Raw genomic sequence first — 18,118 nt, forward strand, 5'->3', positions numbered from 1 at the left:
ATTAAAGACCTGAGTACTTTGTGAAGAACACAAATGATTATGTTTTTATGCATTTGTCTGTATGGGCCTTGTGTGTACAGGTTGAAATGAGTCCTTCAGATTCTTGATAAGCCTGTGCTTAACAAAAATACTCAGTTTTTTTCAGTCCTAATTTACTTTTATACAGCTGAGCATTATACTCAGGCTGGTTTATTTGTGAGAGGACAGGTGCTAAAGGTGTAGGGCCACTGAGGGCAGCTCTCTTGGGTGATGACCATGCACTTTATAACTTTTGTACAGTTAAACATTATAGAGAGGTACTTTGGAAATGCAGGCTGAGACTTGAGTTCAGCTAGTAGAGACAGGTAAGCACAGCAAAACTTAACAATTAGCCAATAGACAATAGAAGGGCAGCTTTTTGAGGAACAGTTTAGTCAGAGGGGGCAGCAGCAGAGAGTTTAATGCCCAGGATGAGAGATTCCATTCCAGCGAGGGCCAAGATCCACAGCGTGCTGGTGTTCATGGGTCAGAGGGTAATTGTCAGATGTGGAGGTGGAGGGATCTGGAGGTCTGGCTGGGCTTTCTACTGATCTATCTTTGTCCGGAGTATGGGCTCTTCTCACTCTAGAATGATGGACCCACAGAGTGATGCCTGTAACTTTGAGGGTAGTAGGAGTAGTTAGAACAACATTGTGGGGCCCAGTCCACTGAGGTTTGAGGGGGTACCTTTTTAATTTTTGACTCAGACTGAGTCTTCAGCCTGGAATGTACTGGGGTCCCTAAGGAGATCAGGGCTCTTTTCTATTACTGCAGCTTATTTAGGGTAGCTCTTTAGGCTTGGGGCTGTTCTCTCATTCTGTTATTTCTTATCTGGTGTAGATTCTCTGGGAGGCTTCCTAGACAGAGGGGACGGTGTCTCTACACTAATTCAAAAGGGGAAAAGCCTTGAGTCCCAGGTGTGCAGCGAGCATGCAGGAGAGCCAGGGGCAGTAGGTCCGGCCACGGGAGGCCAGTTTCTTGGTAAAACTTAGCTAGGGTTCCTTTGATGGTGCGATTTATTCACTCCACTTTCCCTGAACTTTGTAGCCTGTATGCAGTGTGGAGTTTCCAGGTAATGTTGAGAGATTTAGTTAAAATCTGTATTGCATCTGCTACAAAGGCAGGTTAGTATTGCTTTTTGAGGAGGGCTTCTAGTGCAATTTTCCTTAGGTGAGTGAGCTGATTGTATTTGCTGACTAGATGCCTTCTGGTTGCAGTTGGGACAAAGACGTGTCTGTCAGGCAGCAACCACCACCATTTTTTTTTTCTTTTAGTTAGGGTGGCTCCTTCAGCCATGGCCCAGTCTTCCTCTTTTTCAGTGTACTTGCGTAGAGGGGCCTCCACTGGGGGCATTAGGGCCATGATGAGGGAAGGAGCTTTATCTGTTTTTTATTGGCCGCTGTTTTAGCTGCCTTATCTGCCAGCTGGTTCCCCTGTGTTACAGGGTTGTTTTCTTTTTGGTGTTCTTTGCAATGCAGAATTGCTACATTTTCTGGGAGCCAGAAAGCCTTGAGGAGTTTTAGTATTGTGACAGCTGAGAGTTGGAGAGGAATCAGTGTCCCTGTGTGTTTAAGAGGGACACAACAGTATGCGGGATCTTGACATTAATTTTTTTGTCCCAGAGTAAGTTTATCTGCTTTTTTAATGAATAGAACTGTGGCTGCCAGTGTCCTGAGGCAGGGTGGCCATCCTGCCTCAATCGGGTTTAGCTTTTTTATCTGACAGATATGCAACCGGCTGCTGCCAGGGCCTAACAATTATGTGAGAACTTCAGGGGCTATTTTTTCCATGTATGAAGAGACTGAAGGGCTTTTTTGTAACTGGCAGGCGTAGGGCTGGTACCTGTTCTGAAGCAGCCTTTATTTCCAGGAAGGTGGCTCTTGCCTTTTTTGTCTAGACAGGGGGTTCTTGATATGAGCCCCCCACCAGAAGTCTGTAGAGGGGTTTTGCCATTGCCAAGAATCTGGGAATCTAGATTTTGCAGAACCTGGCGGCCCCCAGGAACCTTTCATGCTTTCTTCATCTGAAGCCGGGCTAAGGAGATAACGACCTTTTTCTTCCTCAGCCCTAGTGCCCTTTTGCCCTGGGTGAGGAGGAAGCCCAAATACCGGACTTGGTGCTGGCAGATTTGTGCTCTTTTTTATCCTAAGTCTGACAGGAGTTGCAGGAGGGCTTTTGTGCCTTTTGCACAATTTTCCTGGGTGTCACTGGCAAGGAGGAGGTTATCTGCACACTGCAGGAGGACGCAATGCATGGCTTCCCTTGGAAAGCTGGCATGGTCTGTGGCCAATGCCTCTCCAAAGAGACTGGATGAGTTCTTGAACTCTTGTGGAAGTTGCGTCCATGTTGACTGCATCTGCCACGACGTATCTGGTTCAGTCCATTCAAAGGCAAACAAGAGCTGGCTTTGGGGGGCCAGCCAGAGGCAGAAAAAAGGCATCTTTTAAGTCTAGGCAAGTGAACCATTTGGCAGACCTCGGGATCTGGCTGAGGAGAGTGTACAGATTTGGGACCACTGGGCATAAACAAACACAGTCACTCCATTGATGGCTCACAGGTCTTGAACAGGCTAGTACCCTCCTCCTGGCTTTTTGACTGGTAAAAGTGGGGTGTTCCAGGGCCACTGACACTCAGCATGCCTGCCTCTTTGAGTCTGATCAGGTGTTCCTGGATGCCTGCTCTTGTCTCTTGTAAGAAGGGGTACTGCTGCTTTGTGGCTGGGCCCCCGGAATCAATTCTACAATGATAGGAGCTCAGTTATGAGCAAGTCCAGGTGGGTTGTCTTCAGCCCATACTGAGGGGAAGCAGCTCTGAATTCAGGTGGGCTACTTGAGAGAGTCTGGGCACAGAATAGTCTCCCCTCCTTTTCCCTGGGTGTGGTTATTGCCAGTATGAGGGACCCTGGCTCTTCTTGGCCTGGGTTTAGTTTGAGGCTGGTACATCCAGTTGGTTCAAAAGTTATTTGGTCTCTGAGCTTTGAGAGTATATATTGGCTGAAGAAGGGAACAGGGCACTAGGGCAGGTAGAGATACTTATGTCAGGCTTTGGGGCTTCCAAGTCCACACTGGCGGGCTTGGCAAAAGTGTTGCTGGACTGCTTATGTCCCAGTGGCTCTGAGAATAGTTGCAGTCTTTTTACTGAAGGGAGTTACGGGGAGGGTGACAACAGAGTTTTCTGCCCCTGTGTCAACCATAAAAGTCATGTGTAGTCCCCCCACTTTCATTTTGACTGTGGACTCATGGGGGCCAAGCGTGAGAGAGCCTGGTCTTTGTCAATCTGAGTCTGCTCCTGCCAGACTAATCAGCCTTTCCATGTGAGGATCCTACCGGCAGTGACTGGGCTTTGGGGTTTTGCCTCAGTTGGAGCATTTGTTCTTCTAGTGCCCCTTCTCTTCACAGTAAGCACACTGGTCCCCGGCTAGGGGCATCCTAGGCTTTCTCCCTCTTGGCAGCCGGCTTTTTTCTGCCTTTTGGTCATCTCTCTTTCTTTTAGGGCAGCTTCCAGGAAGCTGGCCTTTTACTTCATTTTTCTTTCAGCCTCTCTGTTGGCCTGAACTTCTCTGTTTAGATATACTTTGTTGGCAATTTCAATCAGCTGAGTGATATTCATCTCAGCGAAGCCCTTAAGTTTTTGGAGCTTTTGTCTGAGGTCTGGGGTGGCTTGAGCTATGACTGAGGTGTTGACCATTTGCTGACTCCCTGGTGACTCAGGATTGAAGGGGCTGGAGATGCACGCAATAAGCTTCACACAGTCTTTCATAATAATCCTCAGGAGTCTCTCCTGGTAGTTGAGTGACTAAAGATACTTTGGTCATGTTCATAGGCTTTTTGGACCTGGCTTTGATCCCCTGGAGGAGGGCATCCTGATATTGGCAGATCTGGTGCCATCCCTCAGGGATGGTGAAGTCTCTCTTGGGGTGCCTCTCAGGGACAGCAATTTCAGCCCATGCACCCCAGTCAAGAACTCCAGCTGCCTCCTCTCTTCCATTGTGAACAGGGTGTAGAAAAGCTGTTGGCAGTCTTCCCAGGTCAGCCGATGGGTTTAGAAGAGGGATTCCATTAGATCAACCAAGGCTTGTGGCTTCTCTGAGTATGAAGGGGTGTTGTGTTTCCAACTGAGGAGGTCAGTCGTGGAAAAGGGTTGGTAGTAAAGCATGGACCGGCCTGGCCGGGTGGTCCCATTCCCATCACATCACTCAGCTACCATGTCTCTCGCACCGGCATCTAAAGGGCACCTGCACCTGGCCGAGGGTGCAGTCTGGCTGCTGGTCCAAGAGAAAGTGGGTCCACTGGTTCTGGAGGTGGCAGAGAGGCCAACAGCGGCAGGGTGTCTGGGACTGGGGAGATGGGTGCTGACAGCCTTGGAGGCACATAAGATGGGGGCAATGTTAGCTCTTTCTCTGGGTCACCAGCAAAAATTTGCAGAGGCTCAGGCTTCTGCTGATTCTTTGCACGCTTCTTTGTTGAGGCAACTAAGACCCTACCCTGTCCCTGACTGTTGCAAGCGAACTGCACCCAAGGGGAAAAAGTCTGGGCAATTCCTAACCAGAAGTCAATGTATGGGTACTGGTCAGGATGACCTGGATCTCCAGTGATGATCAGCCAGACCTGACGGACTGTTGGGACATCTAGAGACCCTTCTGGAGGCCACCCTACACTGAAGGTGGGCCATTCAGATTCACATAGGGCTTTCAACCTGCCAGAAGTTAATTTCACTCGGTAGTCTTCCAAAAATCCCTTCCTGAAATTCTTGATCATAGTGTCAAGGACTATGGGTTTACTATGCCCTGACCCCATGACATGTCCATGGACGGTGCCGCAACAACAGACAAGGGAGGGGTGCCTCCTCTAGAAAGACCAGTCAGATGCCCATCCACTCACACGCCTCATGGAGACTTTGGTCAGCCTTGACTAAGGTGCACCCGTATAAGTCCTGGGCCAGGTCAGCTGAGGTTGAATCACTGATATGTCATGACGTCTGGCCGCGAAAGCAGATGACGGCCCACTCAGATTCCGTAGCACAGGCCGTGGAATGACAGATTCAGTGCAGACTGAATGACTTCAGCCGCCCTGCACACACACACACACACACACACACACACACACACACACACACACACACACAGACCAGAGTTTAAACATTCCCCCCTGGGAATATCTACCTGTGAGACTTCTAAGAAGTCTCCATGAGGTGATCAGGCTCCCCATCTACCCCAACAGGTGGGACTGGCTGGGTCAGGTGCCCCAGGGCCCTACTGGATTCAACGTCAGAACCAGGTCCTCACCTGCCAAGCCTCCTTGAGTCTAGCGGTAACAGTGGGGCAGGAACAGCAGAGCGGGGCTGGCCCAGGGCAACCGGGTGGGAGACTGCCGAAAGATCAGGCAGGGTGTGCCTTCTCCATTGCAATGTCCTGTTCCTTCACTGCCCCACCGTTGCCCCAAACTGGTGGCAACAATGGGCCAGCATGGTTGGGTTTCCCAGTCAGGGAACCAAATGTTACGGAAAATACTGAAAAAACCTGGACTGGATCACTGACGGAAAAACCAAGTGGCACTCGGAGATCTTGGAGTGTTGAGGTTTTATTTCACACCGGCAGGCTCAGAGGGGAGTAATCTCCCAAGGTCTGAGCCCTGAGCACAAGCAAAGGGAGCAATTTATATTATTTTGATATGTGGCATTTTGGCATGTGCAGGGCAAAAGAGGAGCCCGGAGGAGGGGAGGGGGGAGCTGGGAGTGCTTTGCCAACTGGAGGAAAAAAGCAGTTTGCTGACCTTGACGGCTGTGTTGAATATTTTCCTTATCAAAAATGTCAGTAACAGCAGGCATAGCAAAGGGGGCGGTTCATTGTCTAGAATTTTATTTTAAGTCAACTAGGATTTTATTTTGCTAGCCATTATTCCTCAGCAAAGGCGATTTGAAAGTCTCCTGAATTTTAAGTTTAGTTGGTTAGTCTCCTCCATACAGTGTCACAAAACCAGTCATAGAATTTTAATTTTACTAATTATTGCATTTAACTAGAAATTATTCCTCAGAGAAGCCTTATATAAAATCTTCTTTACCTTTAAATCATAAAGGTAAGAATGGGTTTTGCAAAAAGAAATAGATGTGTTTTCTTTTACCTCAAATTTTCCAAGTAGCACACACAAATAAATGGAAAATGTGCCAGGATCCATCTCTTCAGACATAAGAGAGCTCAGGTGAACACTAAGAGCTGGACCCAGCCAGCTGGCCCTGCAGCAAGGCAAGTGTTAACAAACTAACAAAAGAAGCACCTGGTTTTCTGAATATGTGGGTGAGAGGTCACAAGAGAACCAGTCAGAAAATGGCGAAACCGGATCCCTGTTGGGAATGGGGAAGATGAGACTTAAAAATACATAAATGCCTAAAAGAAATTTGTTCCTAAAATCTCTTGGACAACCTGATCTTTGAAAAGGTGTGTGACCAAAGTGAAGCCCCATCCAGTCTGGCACTGGAATGTATTCTAAAGCATATAGCAAAGTAGAAAAACATGCACAGTGAAAGCCTCACATAGAAGAATACCCACCTGCTGTATGATGCCATTTACGGGAAGTTCAAAAACAGGCAAAAATTACCTATGGCAAAGAAAAAAGAAACAGGAACAGTGGTTGCCTGGGTGGGGGCAGGTGGAGGTAAGGTGACTGGGAAGGGGCACGAGAGAACTTTCTGGAGTGACAGGTATATCCTAATAGAACTATGAGTTGCGTGGTGTGCACATCTGTCCCAGCTCAGAACGATATGCTTAAAATGTATGCATTTCACTTCATAAATTTGACTTCAAAAGAGACTTGAAACGTTTTAAACTCATTTATGATAGGCATGCTGAAGTGTTTGGTGGTGAAGTGCACTGATGTGTGCAACTTATTTTGAAATCACACCCCCAGGGAAAATCGGATTGATGGTCGAGATGGGTATGTGTTTTATTAAGCAATACAGTAAGATGGTAATGCTTCGTAGAATCTAGGTGGTAGGTAGAGGGGCATGCGCTATACTACCTAACGCTTTCCGCTCATCTCTCTGTTTGAAAATCTGCACAATCAAAAGTCAAGGAAAAGTATATGGTAAATTATGTTAAAATCTCTTGTTTTGGAGTGTAACCAAGAATGCAGATCTTACCCAGCCCTTGCTATTATTTCATGTGATATAAAATGAAAGTGAACTGAAGCAACAGTGCACAGCAAATTAATGCACATCCCAGAGACCAGCCCCACATGGTGGACAAGATGCCCCGAGCAGGGTGAATTCTCATGTGCCACAGCCACACTTTCTAAGGCTGCCTCAGTGAACAATTTTGATTATGCAGAATAATTTTTAAATAAATCACTTTGGTAAATCAATTCCCAAAAGTTATAAATCCCTAAATATAAAGTTTTAAAGCATGTGACCTTGAACTGCAAATATAATACTGTGTGTACATTCTCTCGACAAACAACTGAAACAGATGCAGTAATTTTATACCAAAACGTTGTGGTCAAAAGGTATAAATTTCCAACTGGAAGAGGAATAAGTCCTGGGGATGTCATGTATAGCATTGTGACTATACTTAATAATCTTGTATTGCTTATATGAAATCTTAGTTCTCATCAAAGAAAGAAATACATGTAACTATGTGTGGTGTTATGTGGATGTTAATAGATATATTGTGATGACCATTTTGCAATATACACAAATATCAAAATCATTATGTTGTTCACCTGAAACTAATATAATGTTATAGATCAGTTATATCTTAAGTTTTTTTTTTTGAAAAGCACATTGATAATGTTCTCCAAATTTTTTTTAGGTTTATGACACACTCTATAAGTTTCAGCAAATTACACTGGGAAAAAAAAATCAGGTTGCCTATCTTACTTGATAGGCAAGTTAATCACCACTTTGAAAATACAATCCATCACTCTCCTATGATGTTTCATAAAATCCATTTTTTAAGTTGCAAAACCTAAACTAGGCAAGGGGATGAGTTTAGCCTTAGGTTGAGTGAGTTGATGGGCACAGTACCAGGATCCAACGAACAGCTGAGAGATGGTCCCATCTTTCATTCCGTACAGCACCAGGAGTGTCCCTGCCTACAAGAGCCCCTCAATAAAAACTGAAATCCCAATCATTTTCCAAAGCCTAACTCGGGTTGCATCTTCTCCACAAATATATTCCCAACTATACAAATCCACCATATGCTCAGCAGCCCACTGGGCCTTCACTCCCCAGGGCTCCCAGGTACAGGAATCCTTCCTGTAAGGCACGGCCATCAGCTAGGCCAGAACACCCAAAGGAGAATGGGGAATTAGCCCATCACCCAGCAAGGCAGCTCATCTCCCTATCACTAGGCCTCGCTGTTAAATCACTCTCTTAAGTTTCTAAATCAGTAACGTGAAGACATTTGATCAGAGGATGACCAGAAGGTCTCTATGAGGCCTGGACTGCTCAGGGTGGGCCAGTGTGCTGGCTGTGCCAGACGGCTGCCAGGTGCAGAGACGGGGATGAAGGAATAGGCCCCTGCCCTGGGGGGTCTCACATCCTAAGCACCCCTGCTACCTCAGAAATCTTAGTTTAAAGAGACCTCAAGATTGTGGGGTCTCACAGCCTCAATTTAAAATTGGGTTATGCTCACTGCCCAGGATACCAGTGGGTTAAACAAAGCCACAAAACAACCTCTCACCTCCTCCTCTACCTCCTGCAACAGCAAGCAGATTCCCTCTTTTGCTCTTCCATACAATGCCGAGTTGTTTTGACAGAAGTATTATCTTTCTCCTTAGCTTTACCTTTCCCAGAAAAGGAGAAGGTAAAAGTCGAATTTTAAGCCAGCTCACAAACAAGGGAATGTTGTCAATGTGCTGCTCCACGAAGATAGTGGCCTCTACTTACCCTTTTCCTCATCCTTGTTAGGAAAGAGCATAAAACCTAAATGTGATTATTCCCACCAGGATGTTTAAACATTTCAACGGTAAGGTATTAACAAAGGGCCACGTGGTGGAAGATGCTCAGCTGAGTGGGGGTGGGGGTGGGGGAATTAGTAAGGGCCTGGCTATACCAGTTTGATTTGAGTTTTTTAAACCTACCAATAAAATTAAGACAAATATAAGGGGAAAATATAACTGGCTTAGGCGACGTCCAGGGAAGAATGTGAACCCTGTAGTACTCAGCCCAATGAGGAACCAGGGGAGGGACTCGCGCACTAGGAGATAAACTACTGGCGCCAAACTCCCCAGGTGTGCCTGCTCACCAGACACCTGATCTTGCAAGACCGTCATTAAAGCCTTGCTCCACTGTTCTCTTTGTCTCCGTGTCCCCTTATTGAATTTGGACCAGTGAGTGTATTTCTCACACTCCTCAACAAGGAATGTGGACGTGGGGCATGTACTCATTGATGGAATGACTGACAAAATCCTAAAATTAAAGGTGGCATCTCCTGAAACCCTTCCAGGGCCTTGCTCCTCCCTCGATCCACACATCCGTGCCTGCTCCACACACCCCGCTCTACAGCTCAGCTGGAGAAGAACTGAGAAGTCGGAAGCCAGACTGAGGGCACGGATTTAGAAAACTCCATGAAATCAGACGCACAGCGATGGCAGTCATCAGACAGCACCCAGCTTTCAGTGCCCTAAAATTAGCAGTCGGAGCAAAGTAGTTACTGCAAAGACTGCGTCAGAGCTCTTCTGACTGGCTCACTGCCAGTTTTAAACAAATCGTCCTGCTTTCTCTACCAGGGAAACAATACTTTGGAACGGAGCCAGCTAAGCATTTCAATGAAAGCTCCAATTCTAGCTTTGCTGTTAATGTTTTATAATTCAATGACAAGGTGAACAAAGTCTTCATGGGCTACATCAGCAAGGGGGTTATTTTCTTTGTTGTAAACCCTTATTCTTTGGGTGAGTAAAGTACTGGGGATGAATCCTTTTAAATGTTTAAATACTTGAAATTTATTTAGAGATTCACATTCAACTGGCTTACACAAAGAATATGCAAATCTAGGAAAGTATAAATGCAAAACAAAAATTGTTTTTCCTCTTATATTTACTTCTTTTAATCTTGGCAAAGACTCAAGGGCTAGAGAAATGTTCTCCGCATGATCACAGAAGAGCCCACTCCCCCACAAAGAATCGGAAACCTGATTTACTCAGCAGAACTGCTACCTCACTACAAATTACAACATTTCTAATTAATAACAAGTGCCCCTGGCTGATAGAGCAGGGCATGTTTCAGACTAGAAGAAGCTTATTAGCCTAACCCTGGGCCACAATTTCCACCCTTTCTGGGGCAGTTAGCTGCGTAATTCCACTGTTTTCATATGCAAGTACCTTTTCTACTCACTCCCTCCTCCTTTTATGACTGATGGAGACCAAGCATACCTCCCAAAGCAGCTGTGGAACCCAGGAAAGAGCCCTGTAGTTGGAGCACAGAGACTGAAGCTAAAATTCAGAAAATGATGCCCTCTCTCATTAAACCTTAGTTTTTGCCTCAGCAAAAGGAGATAATTCCATCAGCCTTAGAAGGTTCTTGCTACGTATGTGAGAGAACATAAATGACCAGGCCCTATAGCTGTTTTTAATTTATCTTTCGGAGTATCTCTCCCAATCCTTTGCTCCGCTCCTCAATCAAAAACATTAGCCTCTTGCACTCATTCCTGTCATCATTTAAACTTTGTATGTGGAAAAATAGGTCTATTATTCTAGGTAAATGACTTATAATGACCCTCAAAAAATAAAATCTGATGGTAAAGAAGGTGGTTTAGGCCTTACTATGATTTAGGCTAATCTCTTGGCCTTGCTACATCTCTCATTACAGCAGATACACAACCTTAATACACAAATTTAAACAAGTAAGAGTCAGAATGCTTTCTCCCTGAGTTCATATAATATAGGAATTAGTACTATGTCAGGATATTAAAGACTTCTACCTGTGAAATTAAAACTAGGCTCACTGAGCAGCTACTCTATTTAAGGCATAAATAATATTCTAATGTATTTTGCAGTCCTCAAATTAAAAGTACTAAATCAACAAGAAGAGTACTATATACTACTGATGGGATTTTAAAAAGCATTATTTCCTGTAGAAATTATTACCTCTAATGGACTGAGAGATTTAAAAAAAACTAAAGGTAAAGGTGCACAATTCAGAAACCATTCCTTTTTAGTTCTCTTTAGTAATGAGCCCAAACCAGGCTTTTAAAGTGAACTGCAGCCTCACCTAGTTCCAACAGGGATGTGCAGTTGTCTGTTGGGACCAGACTTTGAACCCTGGGAAAGATGTAAAGCTTTGCTCTCTCAGGAAAGGAAGGACCCCCGTGGGGTGCCACACGCCCCAGGGGTGCACCCTCTGAATGGGCTGTGAAGGCCCTGATGTCTCAGATGGGACTCTGCCATTAGCCTCTTCAGAAACTACCTTCCCTTTTTACCAGGTCTGTCTCAGAGTTCAATCACAGACCATTTCAAATGCTCCAGAAAAGATACAAAATGAGGTTGCTCCATAAAAGATATAAGAGGTTGTTTTAGATAGATCATTTACAATAGAAATAGTCAGAACTTTAAGGCAACACTACTTAGTTCAACAAAAGCAAGGTACCCAGTTCCTTCATGTTTAAACCCATGGCTCTCAATCATTCTTTAACAAATATGTATTTGCTAAGAGCCTATCATGTGGCAAAAACCATGGAAGTACAGGGAATACAGCAGTAAATCAGAAACGTCCCAGCCCATGTGGTACTTATGGTCTATTGAGGTGAGACTGAAGATAAACATACAAAAATGAATACACAATGTAACAGCAATAGTAAATGCTGTGGATTACAATCAAATAGAATAGGGGGTTGGAAAGAATGCAGAGGCAGCAGGCAGAGCGGGAAGTGCTAGTTTAGCTGGGTAGCTGCAGCAGGTGCTATGGCTTCTGGCTCCCTTTCCATTTGCTGCCCACATGCTCCCTCCAGAAGCTAGGATGTTAGGCATGCTAAACTTCCTCCCCTTAAGGGCAATTGTGTGCTTTAGGTCCAGCCAATAACACACCACTGCCTATGCTAGTAATTTCTAGTTTTAAAGTTGTTCTTACTCTTAGAAGTTTCTGGGTGAGTATATGTTTAGTTATGTCCTTTTCTGTTGGTGGGACTGGTACCAGCTACCTGTGATGGTATGAATCTTCCTAAACAGCAGAGTGTAACTGGAAACCTTCAAAGGAAAACAGTCTCCCCCATTACATTATCTGTGCCCCCCACAAAAAAACAAAAACTCTCCAACTAAGTAAGTAACCCACAAGAAATTCTCGAAGAAAACAGGCCTCAGTAAAAAATGTCCTCAGAAAAAATACAAATACAATACAGAAGACCTATTAAGGGTAGAGTCTTCCTTAAACTTTCCTCACCAGATCCTTGCAGGACTCATAAATTGTTTCCAGTCATGAACTCTAACCAGAGAGGGTAGTAGAGCTGGGGTCTCTAGAATGGGGCCACACATTTCAAAGGATAACAAGAGGGCCCCTGAAGTACAGAAGAAGTCCAAACTTCTATTTACTTTTAATATCCACTTTCTTAAAATCTGTATTTTTATATTTTATAACATCCATATTTTAGCATGGTGAAGTGGCACACATCCATTATTATATATATCGTATTTATACACATATGCACACACATATATATACAGACATATGTATTAGGCATAGGTATACACAAACTGACATTTAGACAGTTGATTTTGTATAGATGGGATGCACACTGTAAAAGTTTAGAGAACCTACTACAAAGATAATAATTGTTCTTTGGATTAAGGCATTAAGCAGTCAAAATAACAGCCTGTCTTTTATGAATAACCAAAAGTATAATTCCTAAGATTACTTATTAGAAACTTCAATACAAAGAGGAACTATATCTCAGAGCTACTCCTGAGCCACATGAAAATCCACTGTTCAACAAGAAACCATTAAATGCATGTTCAAAACCTCTCTAGAAAGCAGGGAAAGCAATCATTGTACTGACTACCATGTTACTATGCCCTAGACATTACAGTCAGAAATTTTTTTCAAGTCTGCACAGTAATTCATCTCAGCACACCTAACTTTTTGTTCACCTAAGAGTTCTTACTTTCCACAGTAGGAATTATTAACACCAGGTCTTTACCCAGGCTCTTTTATGTGCAAGTAACTGAATACGCAACTAAATAGCCTACTTCGGACTAATCTGATTCCTTCAACAGCTCAACTAACTGGGAGCTTCTTCCAGCAGATTTAGCAAATATGTAAAAGTGAAAAACATGGAGTAATCTTACTGTCAGAGAGAGCTCAAGAGATCTTTTACAGCTAAAATGTTTATGAAATAGGGAAGAGTACCAACTAAATAAAACACTGGGAAAATGGGAAAAGATAATGCTTCTCTTCCCCACTATCTGAAAGCAATTCAAAACAGAATAATACCAAGGAACAAAATAAGTTTAAGAAAAGTCCAATGACATTCTGATTTTTCCCATAATCTTTTTAGTGCCTAAGACTTTCAGAGGTCACTGATCACCACACAGCCCTAGTTTCTCAAATATTTCTTAATCATCAACGATGCAGAGCATGGTTCTAGTTAGTAGGGACACACTAATAATGAAGTAATTTCTTTCTTAGAATAACTTGGCCAGCAGAACTAGCAAAGAAGGTTTGACAGGCTCTTTCAGGATATCTGTGTGAAAAAGGCAGACCGGATGTAGGCTCATTGTAAGAAATTAATGTGAATTAGTTCTTAACTGTAACCAAAAGAGTGTGACTCCTTGTAGATCTAGAGGGAAGCTTCCAGAGACAGGATTCATGGTTCTGCCAGTTGAACAATTTTTGTCAGTGACTTACATAAAGATATAAACAGGCTATTCTAATATACATACAGCATTTCTTTGGGAGGGGCAGGCAAAGGTGCTCAATAATAGAACCAAATTCCTAACAGCACCAGGGGAAGAACCAGCTACAATAAAACAAAATGAAGCACACAACAAATATTAGGTCTTGCAATGACATTAAGACAGGAGAAAATGCGGTTTAATGGGTTCGGGGTTTTAGTATACTTAAACTGAGTCTGTGTAGCATGGCTATCAGAAGAGCAAATGTAAACCTGGAGGGTATCAGAGCAAGGAGGACAGACAAGCTGAAGGAAGGACTGCTCCTCCAATCTAGGTGAAGTGGAATGAGGGGACTGCATTTCTGGGTCCTACTCTGATAAGGTATTGCTCAGTAAGTAACTGAAATACCTCTACAAAAGGGTTTGTTCTGCAGGCCACTAAGGGAATAGAATTCAAATAAACAGGTAGAATTAGATTTCAATTCTATAGTCAGAAAAAAAAAAAAACACTTTCTAGGAATCAAAAACATCAGAAAGGTGGAGCTCTCCTCCCCTCCCAGCAATGTTCAGGTATTGCTGGAGACCACTTGCAGAGTATACATGGGAATCCAAGCACCAAAGAAGGATAAATTGGGCAGGCCAGTGATTTCCAAACCCTGGTCCTTAGTGAAGTTTTGACTTGTCCATACAAAAGGGAAAAGTGTCTGTGTACAGAGGGTATACATGCATGTGTGGGATTATTTTAACAACTGCTCTCTGGAAGGGAAGAATCTTCCTTTAGCCTGTCTGATACACCCATATATGCATATTCTCCCCCCACTCTCACTCCTCTTTTTTTTTTTTTTAGTATTTCAAAGGAAGTTGATGAAATGCATTGATAGTAGATAGTAATTGCTGTTAATTTTCTATAAATTCATGTTGCAACATCAAACAGTGGCAAATCTGGCAATCCCTAAATTTGCTTTGTTTTTCTTTTTTAATTTTACAGGTAGATACAAACAAACAGTATAGGAACAACATGAAGGGATAACCTTCTGTCTTCTCACCCAACTTGGCTATACAATGTTGTACCAAAAAAAAAAATGTAACAAGGAATTGATAAATGCGAAATCTCTCAACAGAACTTCTACTGGGGTCATACCTGGCCCCCTCCCTCTTTGGAACCAAAGTTCATGAATCAAGTTCAAAAAGATCAAGATAATTTCTCTCTGAAATTACTAAGCATTTAAATTCCTATCACGTTGTTAGCTCTCAAAAGGAGTCACAGCTATGTGATTGGAACAGAAAAGCAACTCCTGAATTGTTGATTTCAAAGTTGAAACCAAGTAATGACAACTCTCATGCATGTTCACAAACTTACTATAAGGCAAGGAAGAGGCACAATCATGAAAAAACGTAAACTATTCCAACCTGTCATTTTTTATTACACTAATACATTTATTTTAAATGTTAAGGAAACCTAAAATTTTAGTGCTGCAAGAGAGCTTGGAAATACTTTTCCCAAACTCATTTGTGACAGGCAGCAGAGGCAGGAAACTGGAGGTTCCTGTCCCTGCTGCCTAATACTCTTTCTGTTCTATCACCCCACAAGGGATTTAGGCACACAATACAAGTAGAAAAATCTGTGACATGGCCCCCTGTATCTTTAGGACTATACTTTGTATTTCATTCACGTTCAAAAAGAAAAACTTTGCTTTTTGGTTAACAATAAGTCTAAATTTTCTTCAAGTTCAGCATGTCTTTGAAAGGATTTGTAACCCTAAACCACCACCATAAGTAGATCATGAGTTCAAAGACTCAGTGCCTTTCTCAATCTCAAAAAAAACTTGCATTTACTAATTATGGCTGGGGGGCAGGGGTCTGTATCCACATAAACACACAATTCTTTGCAAAGTATACAGTAAACACAACGCTAGTCTTGATAACCAAACACAACACCTTCAAACCAGTTTCAATTACGAGGCAACAGCCCTTTCAGGGTTAGCTCACCAGTGTTTCCTCATGTTCAAAAATAGATTTTCAAAATGGGCAACCCACTACTCCTTTTGCCTCAGGTAAAAAAGGTTCCCAAGGTGAATAGGTGTTTACTAAGCACAGGTATCAAGAACCCTTCAAAATACCATTCCATCTTGAGGGGGAAAAAAGAATACCTACAAATACATACTATACAACTTTAACTATGAGAAGCATCATAAAAGCCAAATCATGATGTGCTGATAATTCCCCTATTACATTCCATAAAATTAAAGCTCTGAGAAAGGCTAAGGTTTAAAAACATAAAAAACCATTTGATGAAGAATATACACTTAAACCAGCTGGGAAGAATCTGCAGCCAATACCCCAAAGCCAGCAGCTCTTGCTCCATACCTGTAATTTATCTCTTGCATCATTTTTGGGACCAAATGCTTACACTGCTTCTTATCCAAGTTCATTTCACCCCATCTATAGGTAGCATGTGAGTACTGATAAAAGCTGTTTCTGACTTCATTTCATTTCCTACTTCCCAGATGTTTGCTAGAGTTACTGTTTTTTTCCTCTTCAGCTATTTATGAATACACTCTAATTTAGAACAACTTCAACATGTCATATTTTAAGCTAGGCAAGACACACAAGAAATGACAGCTATGAAGATAATTTCAAGATATTTCTCCAACTTTTAAAGAAGTGTGCCTACCTAGGCAATGTTTGGACAGGCTGCTAGGATCTTGCTTTAGAAAAAAAGTACTTAAAACATGTAATTGATAACCTCTACTGCTGAAATACCCAACTACATACAGGCTACTGAACGTCTCAAAAAGGTGTTTAGCTTAGATATGAAAAAACAAATTATCAGTTGGAGAGAAAGATGTCCCCGACACTATCCTTGGTATGAATCATGCATATATATATATATTTTTTTTTTCAACTACATCTTTTCCCCAAAAGCATCATCATTGGAATCTTAAGGAAGAAGCAGTATTATTTGTAACCAAAACTCAAGAAAGATTGCACTTTCTCAATCTTGTATTTTATACCTCTCTGAATCAAGCAGTGAACTACTAAATTAAGTAGTAAACATTATGAGTGGAAATGTTGTCAAAACAATTACAAACCTCACTGTAGAACTTTGAATTTCTCAAATAACCCAAAACATGAAACAGACATCCTTAAATCTATGGCTAAAAACAGTAACCAAGTTGTCTCTTGAAATTCATCTTTAGAAGTGCCAGAAAACAGTAGGCCACCTTTTAATATCTGCATAAATATTGGTTTTTTGCAGAATGTATTTCAAAGAGGGCAACAGTTTTGGAGGGTCCCCCCCATTACTAATTGTAAAACTGGAAAAATTACAATCTGGATAGGCAACTCAAAAGTGCAGTTTACTAAATGCTTGTCATTGGAAAGCCATCTAGTGTTAACATTTAGAAATGAAAACTGCAGACAAAAGAGGCAAAGAAAAGAAAAATCTGACTATTTTGAACTTACTGCTCAAACCTATGAGAGTCACCAAGATTTTTTTTTGGAAGGCCAACCTTATCAAAACCAAGTCTAAATCTAAACAAAATCCAAAACATCTATAATCTTATTTTCATCAAAATCACGTTTTAATGCCACCAAGTTCCATGACCAATGCAGTTCATTTTTCCAGTACTCACGCTGGAGTCATCTTGGGCTGAATTAATTTAACTGAAGCAGGTTAATGATGACAAATACCTCCCAGAGGGGTAATGCCAAGTTGTTTTCTCTTCCCGAAAAGCATCGGCTCGCGCTTGTCGATGATGAACCGAAATTGATTCTTTGGGTTTGCCGCACAGTTGAAAATTAATCTGTAGGTACTCGTGGGGATATTCCCAGGACATGGCCAAACTAGCTTTAATAACGGGGGGGAGGGGGAGGCCAACAGGCCCCGGGCCTCAGGGTGGAGCGGGGCCCGGAGACGCGAGCGCCGTCGGGACTCCGCCGAAAGGTCGGGCTCAGTGAGCAGGTCGCTAGCCGGCGCTCGCGGCGGTACACGCAGGAGCGGGCGCCGCGGGGCGCACACCCTCCAGGGGGAACGGGCCCAGCAGCAAGTTCAGCGAGTCCCCCGCCTGCGCGCCGAGTGTACGGAGTCGGGCAACCTTTATCTCTGCACTTAGGCCAGTAGTGCTGGAGTTGCTGGGCACGCGGAGGAGGTCCTCGTTCGTGCTCGAGTCCCCAGGACGGGAATAACCTTTCCGCCGATCAATAACTTTGCGAGAACCAGAGACGGCCGCTCCTCTTCCACCCGGGGCTCCGATCGCGCGCGCATCAGCGAGCCGGACCCGCCCC

General features: G+C 43.3%; 1 protein-coding gene across 4 annotated transcripts in view; it reads right to left on the reverse strand.

Moving 5' to 3' along the window:
* Positions 1-18,118, reverse strand: part of SIPA1L2 (signal induced proliferation associated 1 like 2) — a 272,367-nt gene that overhangs the window by 253,973 nt on the left and 276 nt on the right. The window lies entirely within an intron of this gene.

This window comes from Manis pentadactyla, chromosome 8 (genome assembly GCF_030020395.1).
Source record: "Manis pentadactyla isolate mManPen7 chromosome 8, mManPen7.hap1, whole genome shotgun sequence".
Classification (NCBI taxonomy): domain Eukaryota; kingdom Metazoa; phylum Chordata; class Mammalia; order Pholidota; family Manidae; genus Manis; species Manis pentadactyla.